General features: G+C 38.7%; 1 non-coding gene across 1 annotated transcript; it reads right to left on the minus strand.

Moving 5' to 3' along the window:
- Window positions 1–812: 812 nt before the first annotated feature.
- LOC130958715 (small nucleolar RNA R71) lies at window positions 813–920 on the minus strand. The gene has a single exon (XR_009077822.1). It is a non-coding gene; the product is annotated as a small nucleolar RNA R71 (small nucleolar RNA).
- Between the last annotated feature and the right edge of the window lie 8,871 nt (window positions 921–9,791).

Here is a 9,791-nt window from a genome sequence, read left to right on the forward strand (position 1 = left end):
TAAATTTTAATTTTAATTTTAATTCTTCTTTTAATTTTCGAAAATCATTAACCCTTTTTCAAAATTAATTTTCGAATTCTCTCCCTCTCATCTCCTTCTATTTAATTATTTATTTACTAACACTTTTCTTCATCTCAAAGAATCTAAACCTATCTTCACCCTTGTTTTGGATTCTTACCTTTTCCTTCTTCTATTCCCTTTTTCTTCTACTAACATAAAGGAATCTCTCTACTGTGGTAAAGAAGATCCCTATTATTATTTTCTGTTCCCTTCTTTTTCATATGAGCAGGAGCAAGGACAAGAATATTCTTGTTGAAGCAGATCCTGAACCTGAAAGGACTCTGAAGAGGAAACTAAGAGAAGCTAAATTACAACAATCCAGAGACAACCTTACAGAAATTTTCGAAAAAGAAGAGGAGATGGCAGCCAAAAATAATAATGCAAGGAGGATGCTTGGTGATTACACTACACCTACTTCCAAGTTTGATGGAAGAAGCATCTCAAACCCTACCATTGGAGCAAACAATTTTGAGCTGAAACCTCAACTGGTTGCTCTAATGCAACAAAACTGCAAGTTCCATGGACTTCCATCAGAAGATCCCTACCAGTTTTTAACTGAGTTCTTGCAGATCTGTGATACTATTAAGATTAATGGAGTAGATCCTGAAGTCTACAGGCTCATGCTTTTCCCTTTTGCTGTGAGAGACAGGGCTAGAACATGGTTGGACTCACAACCTAAAGATAGCCTAGACTCCTGGGATAAGCTGGTCGCGGCCTTCTTGGCTAAGTTCTTTCCTCCTCAAAAGCTGAGCAAGCTTAGAGTGGATGTTCAGACCTTCAAACAAAAAGATAGTGAATCCCTCTATGAAGCTTGGGAAAGATACAAGCAAATAACCAAAAGGTGTCCTTCTAACATGCTTTTAGAGTGGACCATTCTGGATATATTCTATTATGGTCTATCTGAGTTCTCTAAGATGTCACTGGACCATTTTGCAGGTGGATCCATTCACCTAAAGAAAATGCTTGCAGAAGCTCAAGAACTTATTGACATGGTTGCAAACAACCAGTTTATGTACACTTCTGAGAGGAATTTCGTGAATAATGGGACGCCTTAAAGGAAGGGAGTTCTTGAAATTGATGCTCTGAATGCCATATTGGCTCAGAACAAAATGTTGACTCAGCAAGTCAATATGATTTCACAAAATCTGAATGGATGGCAAAATGCATCCAACAGTACTAAAGAGGCATCTTCTGAAGAAGAAGCTTATGATCCTGAGAACCCTACAATGGCAGAGGTAAATTACATAGGTGAACCTTATGGAAAAACCTATAATTCATCATGGAGAAATCATCCAAATTTCTCATGGAAGGATCAACAACAGCCTCAACAAGGCTTTAATAATGGTGGAAGAAATAGGCTCAGCAATAGCAAGCCTTATCCATCATCTTCTCAGCAACAGACAGAGAATTTTGAGCAGAGTACCTCTAACTTAGTAAACTTAGTCTCTGATCTGTCTAAGGCCACTTTAAGTTTCATGAGTGAAACAAGGTCCTCCATTAGAAATTTGGTGGCACAAGTGGGCCAGCTGAGTAAGAAAATCACTGAAAGTCCTCCTAGTACTCTCCCAAGCAACACTGAAGAGAATCCAAAAAGAGAGTGCAAGGACATTGACATAATCAACATGGCCGAACCTAGAGAGAAAAGGGAGGACGTGAATCTCAATGAGAAAGACCTCATAGGACGTCTCTCAAGCAAGAAGGAGTTCCCTATTGAGGACCCAAAGGAATCTGAAGGTCATATAGAGACCATAGAGATCCCATTAAACCTCTTTCTGCCATTCATGAGCTCTAAAAACTATTCTTCCTCTAAAGAGGATGAAGATGTAACTGGAGAGCAAGTTGCTCAATATCTAGAAGCTATCATGAAGTTGAATGCCAAGTTGTTTGGTAATGAGACTTGAGAAGGTGAACCTCCCTTGCTCATTAGTGAACTAGATACATGGGTTCAGCAAACTTTACCTCAAAAGAAACAAGATCCTGGCAAATTCTTAATACCCTGTACCATAGGCACCATGACCTTTGAGAAGGCTTTGTGTGACCTAAGGTCAGGCATAAATCTTATACCACTCTCTATAATAGAGAAGCTGGGGATCATTGAGGTACAGCCTGCCACATTCTCATTAGAGATGGCAGACAAGTCAATAAGACAAGCTTATGGATTGGTAGAGGACGTGTTAGTGAAGGTTAAATGCCTTTACATCCCTTCTGATTTCATAATCTTAGACACTAGGAAGGAGGAGGATGAATGCATCATCCTTGGAAGACCTTTCCTAGCCACAGCAGGAGCTGTGATAAATGTTAATAGAGGAGAATTAGTCCTTCAATTGAATGGGAACTACCTTGTGTTTAAAGCTCAAGGATCTTCTTCTGCAACCATGGAGAGGAAGCATGAAAAGCTTCTCTCAATACAGAGTCAAACAAAGTCCCCACAATCAAACTCTAAGTTTGGTGTTGGGAGGCCACAACCAAACTCTAAGTTTGGTGTTAAACCCCCACATTCAAACTCTAAGTTTGATGTTGGGAGTCTACAACATTGACCTGATCACCTGTGAGGCTCCATGAGAGTCCACTGTCAAGCTATTGACATTAAAGAAGCGCTCATTGGGAGGCAACCCAATTTTTATTTATCTAATTTTATTTTTCTTTTATTGTTCTTTTATGTTTTATTAGGTTCATGATCATATGGAATCTCAAAACAAATACTAAAATTAAAAACAAAATCTAAAACAGCAGAAGAAACAGCACATCCTGGAGAAAGGACCTGCTGGCATTTAAACGCCAGAAAGGAGCATCTGGCTGGCGTTCAACGCCAGAACAGAGCATGAATCTGGCGTTGAACGCCAGAAACATGCAGCAATCTGGCGTTTAAACGCCAGGTTTGCACACTAAGAAAAGCTGGCATTCAACGCCAGAAACATGCTGCAAATGGGCGTTGAACGCCCAAAACAAGCATGAAGCTGGCGTCCAACGCCGAAACAAGCATTAATCTGGCGTTGAATGCCAGGATTGCATGCAGAGGGCGTTTTACATGCCTCATTGGTACAGGGATGATAAATCCTTGACACCTCAGGATCTGTGGACCCCGCAGGATCCCCACCTACCTCAACTCACCTTCTCTCTTCTTCACCAATCACCTCAATCTCTCTTCCCCATCACCTCTTCACCACTCACATCCATCCATCCTTTCCCACCCAATCCCACCCATATGGCCGAAACATACCCATCCTCCCTCTCCTCCATATCTTCTTCTTCTTCCATTCTTTCTTCTTTTGCTCGAGGGCGAGCAACATTCTAAGTTTGGTGTGGTAAAAGCATAGCTTTTTTTGTTTTTCCATAACCATTGATGGCACCTAAGGCCAGAGAAACCTCAAAAAAAAGAGAGAAAAGGGAAGACAAAAGCTTCCACCTCTGAGTCATGGGAGATGGAGAGATTCATCTCAAGGGTCCACAGCTCAGTAGTAGAGCATTTGACTGCACATCAAGAGAGCATGAGGAATTCCCTCATCAAGAAATCCCTGAGATACCTCAAGGGATACATTTTCCTCCACACAATTATTGGGAGAAACTAAGGATAGGAGCACCAAAATCACTAGGGATCAAGCAACAGAGGCAAGAAAGAGACATAGAAGAGCTCAAAAAGCACCATTGGTCCTTCAAGAAGGCGCCACCCTCACTAAGGTGGACTCATTCCTTGTTCTTATTTCTCTGTTTTTTGGTTTTTTAAGCTATATGTTTATCTATGTTTGTGTCTTTATTACATGATCATTAGTATTTAGTAACTATGTCTTAAGGCTATGAATAATTCCATAAATCCTTCACCTCTCTTAAATGAAAAATGTTTTTTAATACAAAAGAACAAGAAGTACATGAGTTTCGAATTCATCCTTGAATTTAGTTTAATTATATTGATGTGGTGACAGTACTTTTTATTTTCTGAATGAATGCTTGAACAGTGCATATTTTTTATCTTATTGTTTATGAATGTTAAAATTGTTGGCTCTTGAAAGAATGATGAATAAAGAAAAATGTTATTGATAATCTGAAAAATCATAAATCTAATTTTTGAAGCCAGAAAAAGCAGTGAATAGCAAAAGCTTGCGAAAAAAATAGAAAGAAAAAGAAAAAGCAAGCAGAAAAAGCCAATAGTCCTTAAAACCAAAAGGCAAGGGTAAAAAGGATCCAAGGCTTTGAGCACCAATGGATAGGAGGGCCCAAGGAAATAAAATCCAGGCCTAAGCGGCTAAATCAAGCTGTCCCTAACCATGTGCTTGTGGCATGCAGGTCCATGTGAAAAGCTTGAGACTAAGTGGTTAAAGTCGTGATCCAAAGCAAAAAGAGTGTGTTTAAGAACCCTGGACACCTCTAACTGGGGACTTTAGCAAAGCTGAGTCACAATCTGAAAAGGTTCACCCAGTCATATGTCTGTGGCATTTATGTATCCGGTGGTAATACTAGAAAATAAAATGCTTAGGGCCATGGCCAAGACTCATAAAAGTAGTTGTGTTCAAGAATCAACATACTTAACTAGGAGAATCAATAACACTATCTGAAATTCTAAGTTCCCATAGATGCCAATCATTCTAAACTTCAAAGAAAAAAGTGAGATGCCAAAACTGTTCAGAAGCAAAAAGCTACAAGTCCCACTCATCTAATTAGAATTAATATTCATTGATATTTTTGAATTTATAGTATATTCTCTTCTTTTATCCTATTTGATTTTCAGTTACTTGGGGACAAGCAACAATTTAAGTTTGGTGTTGTGATGAGCGGATAATTTATACGCTTTTTGGCACTGTTTTTAGGTAGTTTTTAGTAGGATCTAGCTACTTTTAGGGATGTTTTCATTAGTTTTTATGCTAAATTCACATTTCTAGACTTTACTATGAGTTTGTGTATTTTTCTGTGATTACAGATATTTTCTGGCTGAAATTGAGGGACCTGAGCAACACTCTGATAAAAGGCTGTCAAAGGACTGCTGATGCTGTTGGATTCTAACATCCTTGCACTCGAATCTGGAGCTACAGAACTCCAAATGGCACGCTCTCAACGGCGTTGGAAAGTAGACATCCAGAGCATTCCATCAATATATAATAGTTCATACTTTATTCGAGATTAGACGACGCAAACTAGCGCTCAACGCCAGTTCCATGTTGCATTCTGGAGTCAAACGCCAGAAACACGTCACGAACTAGAGTTGAACGCCAAAAACACGTTACAACGTGGCGTTCAACTCCAAGAGAAGCCTCTGCACGTGTAAAGCTCAAGCTCAGCTCAAGCACACACCAAGTGGGCCCCGGAAGTGGATTTTTGCATCAATCACTTACTTTTGTAAACCCTAGTAGCTAGTCTAGTATAAATATGACATTTTACTATTGTATTAGACATCTTTGGATTATTTTTGGATTACCTGATGATCCTTGGATCACGTTCATGGGGACTGGCCATTTGGCCATGCCTGGACCATAACTTATGTATTTTCAACGGTGGAGTTTCTACACACCATAGATTAAGGGTGTGGAGCTCTGCTGTACCTCGAGTTTTAATGCAATTACTACTATTTTTTATTCAATTCAGTTTATTCCTGTTCTAAGATATTCGTTGCACTTCACCATGATGAATGTGATGATCCGTGACACTCATCATCATTCTCACCTATGAACGCGTGACTGACAACCACCTCCGTTCTACCTTAGATCGAGTGCATATCTCTTGGATTCCTTAATCAGAATCTTCGTGGTATAAGCTAGAATTGATGGCGGCATTCATGAGAATCCGGAAAGTCTAAACCTTGTCTGTAGTATTTCGAGTAGGATTCAGGGATTGAATGACTGTGACGAGTTTCAAACTCGCGATTTTTGGGCGTGATGACAAACGCAAAAGAATCAATGGATTCTATTCCGACATGATCGAGAACCGACAGATGATTAGGCGTGCTGTGACAGAGCATTTTGACCATTTTTATTGAGAGGATGGGATGTAGCCATTGACAACGGTGATGCCCTACATACAGCTTGCCATGGAAAGGAGTAAGAATGATTGAAGGAAGGGAGTAGGAAAGCAGAGATCCAATAGGGACAAAGCATCTCCATACACTTATCTGAAATTCTCACCAATGATTTACATAAGTATTTATATCTTTATTTTCTGTTTATTTATTATTATTATTCGAAAACTCCATAACCATTTATTATCTGCCTAACTGAGATTTACAAGATGACCATAGCTTGCTTCATACCAACAATCTCCGTGGGATCGACCCTTACTCACGTAAGGTTTATTACTTGGACGACCCAGTGCACTTGCTGGTTAGTTGTGCGGAGTTGTGAAGAAAGTGCTGAGTTAGTAAATGCGCATACCAAGTTGAATGCCATTATTAGAGATCACAATTTCGTGCACCAAGTAGCAAGGTTGGTAGTTCGTCCCGCTTGCTCCAGGTCAATGTTTGATAATTGATAATGATTATGCTTGACTTAAATTGAATAAATGTATATTGTGATGCCTGGGTAGTAGCAGTAGTAATGGGTCTCCCACTTGCTCCAGGTTGAGCTTTTAAACACCCGCCTGGGTAGTACCCGCAGTAGTGGTTACTCCACTGGCTCTAGGTTAAGCGAGTAGTAGCAATGGGGTTGTAGCTCAAACCCACTTGCTCTGCATGGGTGTTTTAGTCCATGATTAGCTACCAGAATGTGTTGGATTGGCTATATAACCGACAGATGATATCATCAGCCATAGGACAGGCATGTATCATGTGCATTTGTTTGCTTTGACTGCTATGCATTATTTGAGATTGCCTAAGTGAATATTTATCCTGCTACCTGTTGTTCTTGCTATTTGCACTATCTGCTTCTTACTTGTGAGTGAACTTGTTTGTTTTCTTGTCTTTGCATGATTTATGAATGGCGGAGGAACGGAGGAAGGGTGAAAAAGAGTTGGTGGTTATGTTAGGTTTGAATTTGAGTAAGTATAGGAATAGCTTAGATTACCTACCCCTAATTATGGCTTTATTTAGAAATTAAGTTTTATAATTGTATGACGGAGTTCTAGGATTGCCTCTGGCATTTCCAGGACCTTATTTATTATACGCGTAGCACCTTTACCATGTTGAGAACCTCTGGTTCTCACCCCATACTGTGTTGTTGTTTTCAGATGCAGGTCGAGAGGCTCCTCGCTAGGCGTCTGGATGTTGAAGCGGAGTAGTACCTGGGTTCATTTTGGGTTTTGTTTGTATATATGTATATATGTATCTAGCTTGCTCTCCAAGAAAACTTGTTTATTTTGTTCCTCATAGAGGTTGAGGGAGAGCTAGGACCTTATTTTGTATTTTGAGTATTTTGGGGTACCTATATATGTATGTATATATATATTCTCCAGCCAACCTTGGCTTCGCAGGCTGAGTCAGGAGCTAGTTATGATGTATTTTTGGCCTTCTTTTACTATGTTGCTTATCCTTATCCTTATCCCCTAGGTTTCTTAGCACGCAAGTAATCCTAATCCTCGAGTGTTGCGGTTTTCATTTTGTGATTTGTTCCACCTATTTTTCAAGGCTCCTAGTTCAGTATTTCTTTTCCTATTATTATATATAATTTTATTTTTAGAGGTCGTAATACCTTACTATCTCAGTCTTATGACTTAAGCATAAGATTAAGCATGGTAGGGTGTTACATTAAAGACAAAGTTAAGACTGAAGTCAATTGTTAAGGACTAAAATAGTACTTTACTTGTTATTTTAACTGATACTCTAAGTCTCTAAGTCATTATTCAAAATATAAAATTATGTAGATGCATTAACTAAAAATTCATGATTTGAAATATGATCACATGTTGATATCCTTGAAAAATAACAAATTCTACAGCGTAGAAGTTGAGTTTGGATCGGTGAGTGAAAGTGAGTGTGAAGATGCATAGCAATCTTGTGAGAAAACCAGCGCATTCATGATCAATCATAACTCGTGGAGTGAAAGTGAGTGAAAATAAGAATTAACATAACTAACAGAATTTTGACTTATATATACATGGATTACTCTGTAAAATGAAATTTTCATTAATTTCAACGTCAAACTTGGCGTTATCAATCCCAACTTGGATTAATTAGTTATGGATACTAAATAGCTTAGAAGTAATGAACACTCGGTATTTAAAACCAGTGCATCCATGATCAATCACAACTCGTGCTCAATACTAGTGCACAGATAATGCTCAAATCCCCATCAAGAGTCAGGCAAACCTAGATCAAATATTGTATCATATTTTACTAGGAATATAGGTAATTACTTACTACAATACATGGGGACACATCAAATGAACTAAAATTAAGCTCAAGTTTTGTTATTGATAGAATAAGTTAAAAAGCAATTTCAAAAATTTAATAGTAAATGAGTAAAATGACATAATCTTCCTAGTTCAATAAATGTCAATTCAATCAATGAATGTAAAATATACAAAACATCAATAAAAGGTAATTAGTAAATGGTACAAAATTACCAATCATCCCAAAATCTGAATTATCTTCAATCTGCCATTCTAGTTTTAGGGGCCACAACAGGAGACCCAGTCGGTCTGGAACTCATCCCGGACTCTTCGTTACTTGTAGATGCACAAACCGAGATATCGAGACCAGGACTTGATGTTTTCACTTGATCAGTAAAAGCTGATTTAGTTGCTGAGGTTGGTGTTGTTCCACCACTAATGTTCCTATCTTTTTCCATCTTCTGCTGATTTTTCACACTGTCATGTCTTTTGCGCTAATCACAAACCAAACATCATCTTTCGTTACAACATCATAAAAATAACAGTTTATAAATCCAAAACACAATATGCCGAATAACCATACAACGAAATTTTAGACATGGTTATAGTATGAGATATCTTAGTGAGGATGTCAAGATGGCTGCTGATATTCTTTTATGTATCATCGTCTACTGGCTCCTTTGGGATTCTAGCAGGAACATTAGGACAACTTTTGTTGTAGTTTCCTGTCACACCGCAGTTTGAACACCTTCTCTGTTGCTTAAATTTTGAGTTTTTCTTGGGAGCTCCCTTACTCTTCACCACCAATGAGTCAACAACGTAGTCATCGTCTAAATTACTGTTTCGTGGATTTTCACCTCGCTTTTGGAGTTTTGTAATTGTGTTGACAACATCATTCATTGCTTCGACAAAATCACTTGAGTTCTTACATGCAACATCCATCAACCTAGAATACTCAGCACCCAACACACCCAAATGACACTTTAGTACCTTATCAGAATCACTTGGATCATCAATGTTTGACTTCATGAAATCACTTTTGGCATTCTTCGTCCAACACTTGCACACTAAGCGTTCTGGAATAACTTCAACGTGTTGGTGCTTTAAGCATGCGAATATGTGAATGCAGGAAATCCCTCTATTTTTGAACCACAGACACTCACAACGAAGCATCCCCCCAACTCTGTCAAACTCAACCATATGATCAATCTCTGGCACTACAAAACTATTACACTTGAAGTATAGTTTTCCACCATCCTGAATTACCATCTCTGTATTCATAGCACAAGCACCCTCAATTTCCTTCCTGACCTCCTGGAACATGTTACGAGTGAAAGTCTTTGCAGCAAAATCTTCAAGTGTTGAGTAATGAGGTTGTACATATCTTTTTGGTTGAATGACAAGTTTGCATATCCACCTTTTTGAGCAACCAAGTATCCCAATATATGACAGGTTGTGCAAATTCTTCGCCTGAGCTTTATCCG

This window comes from Arachis stenosperma, chromosome 10, assembly GCF_014773155.1.
Source record: "Arachis stenosperma cultivar V10309 chromosome 10, arast.V10309.gnm1.PFL2, whole genome shotgun sequence".
Classification (NCBI taxonomy): Eukaryota; Viridiplantae; Streptophyta; class Magnoliopsida; order Fabales; family Fabaceae; genus Arachis; species Arachis stenosperma.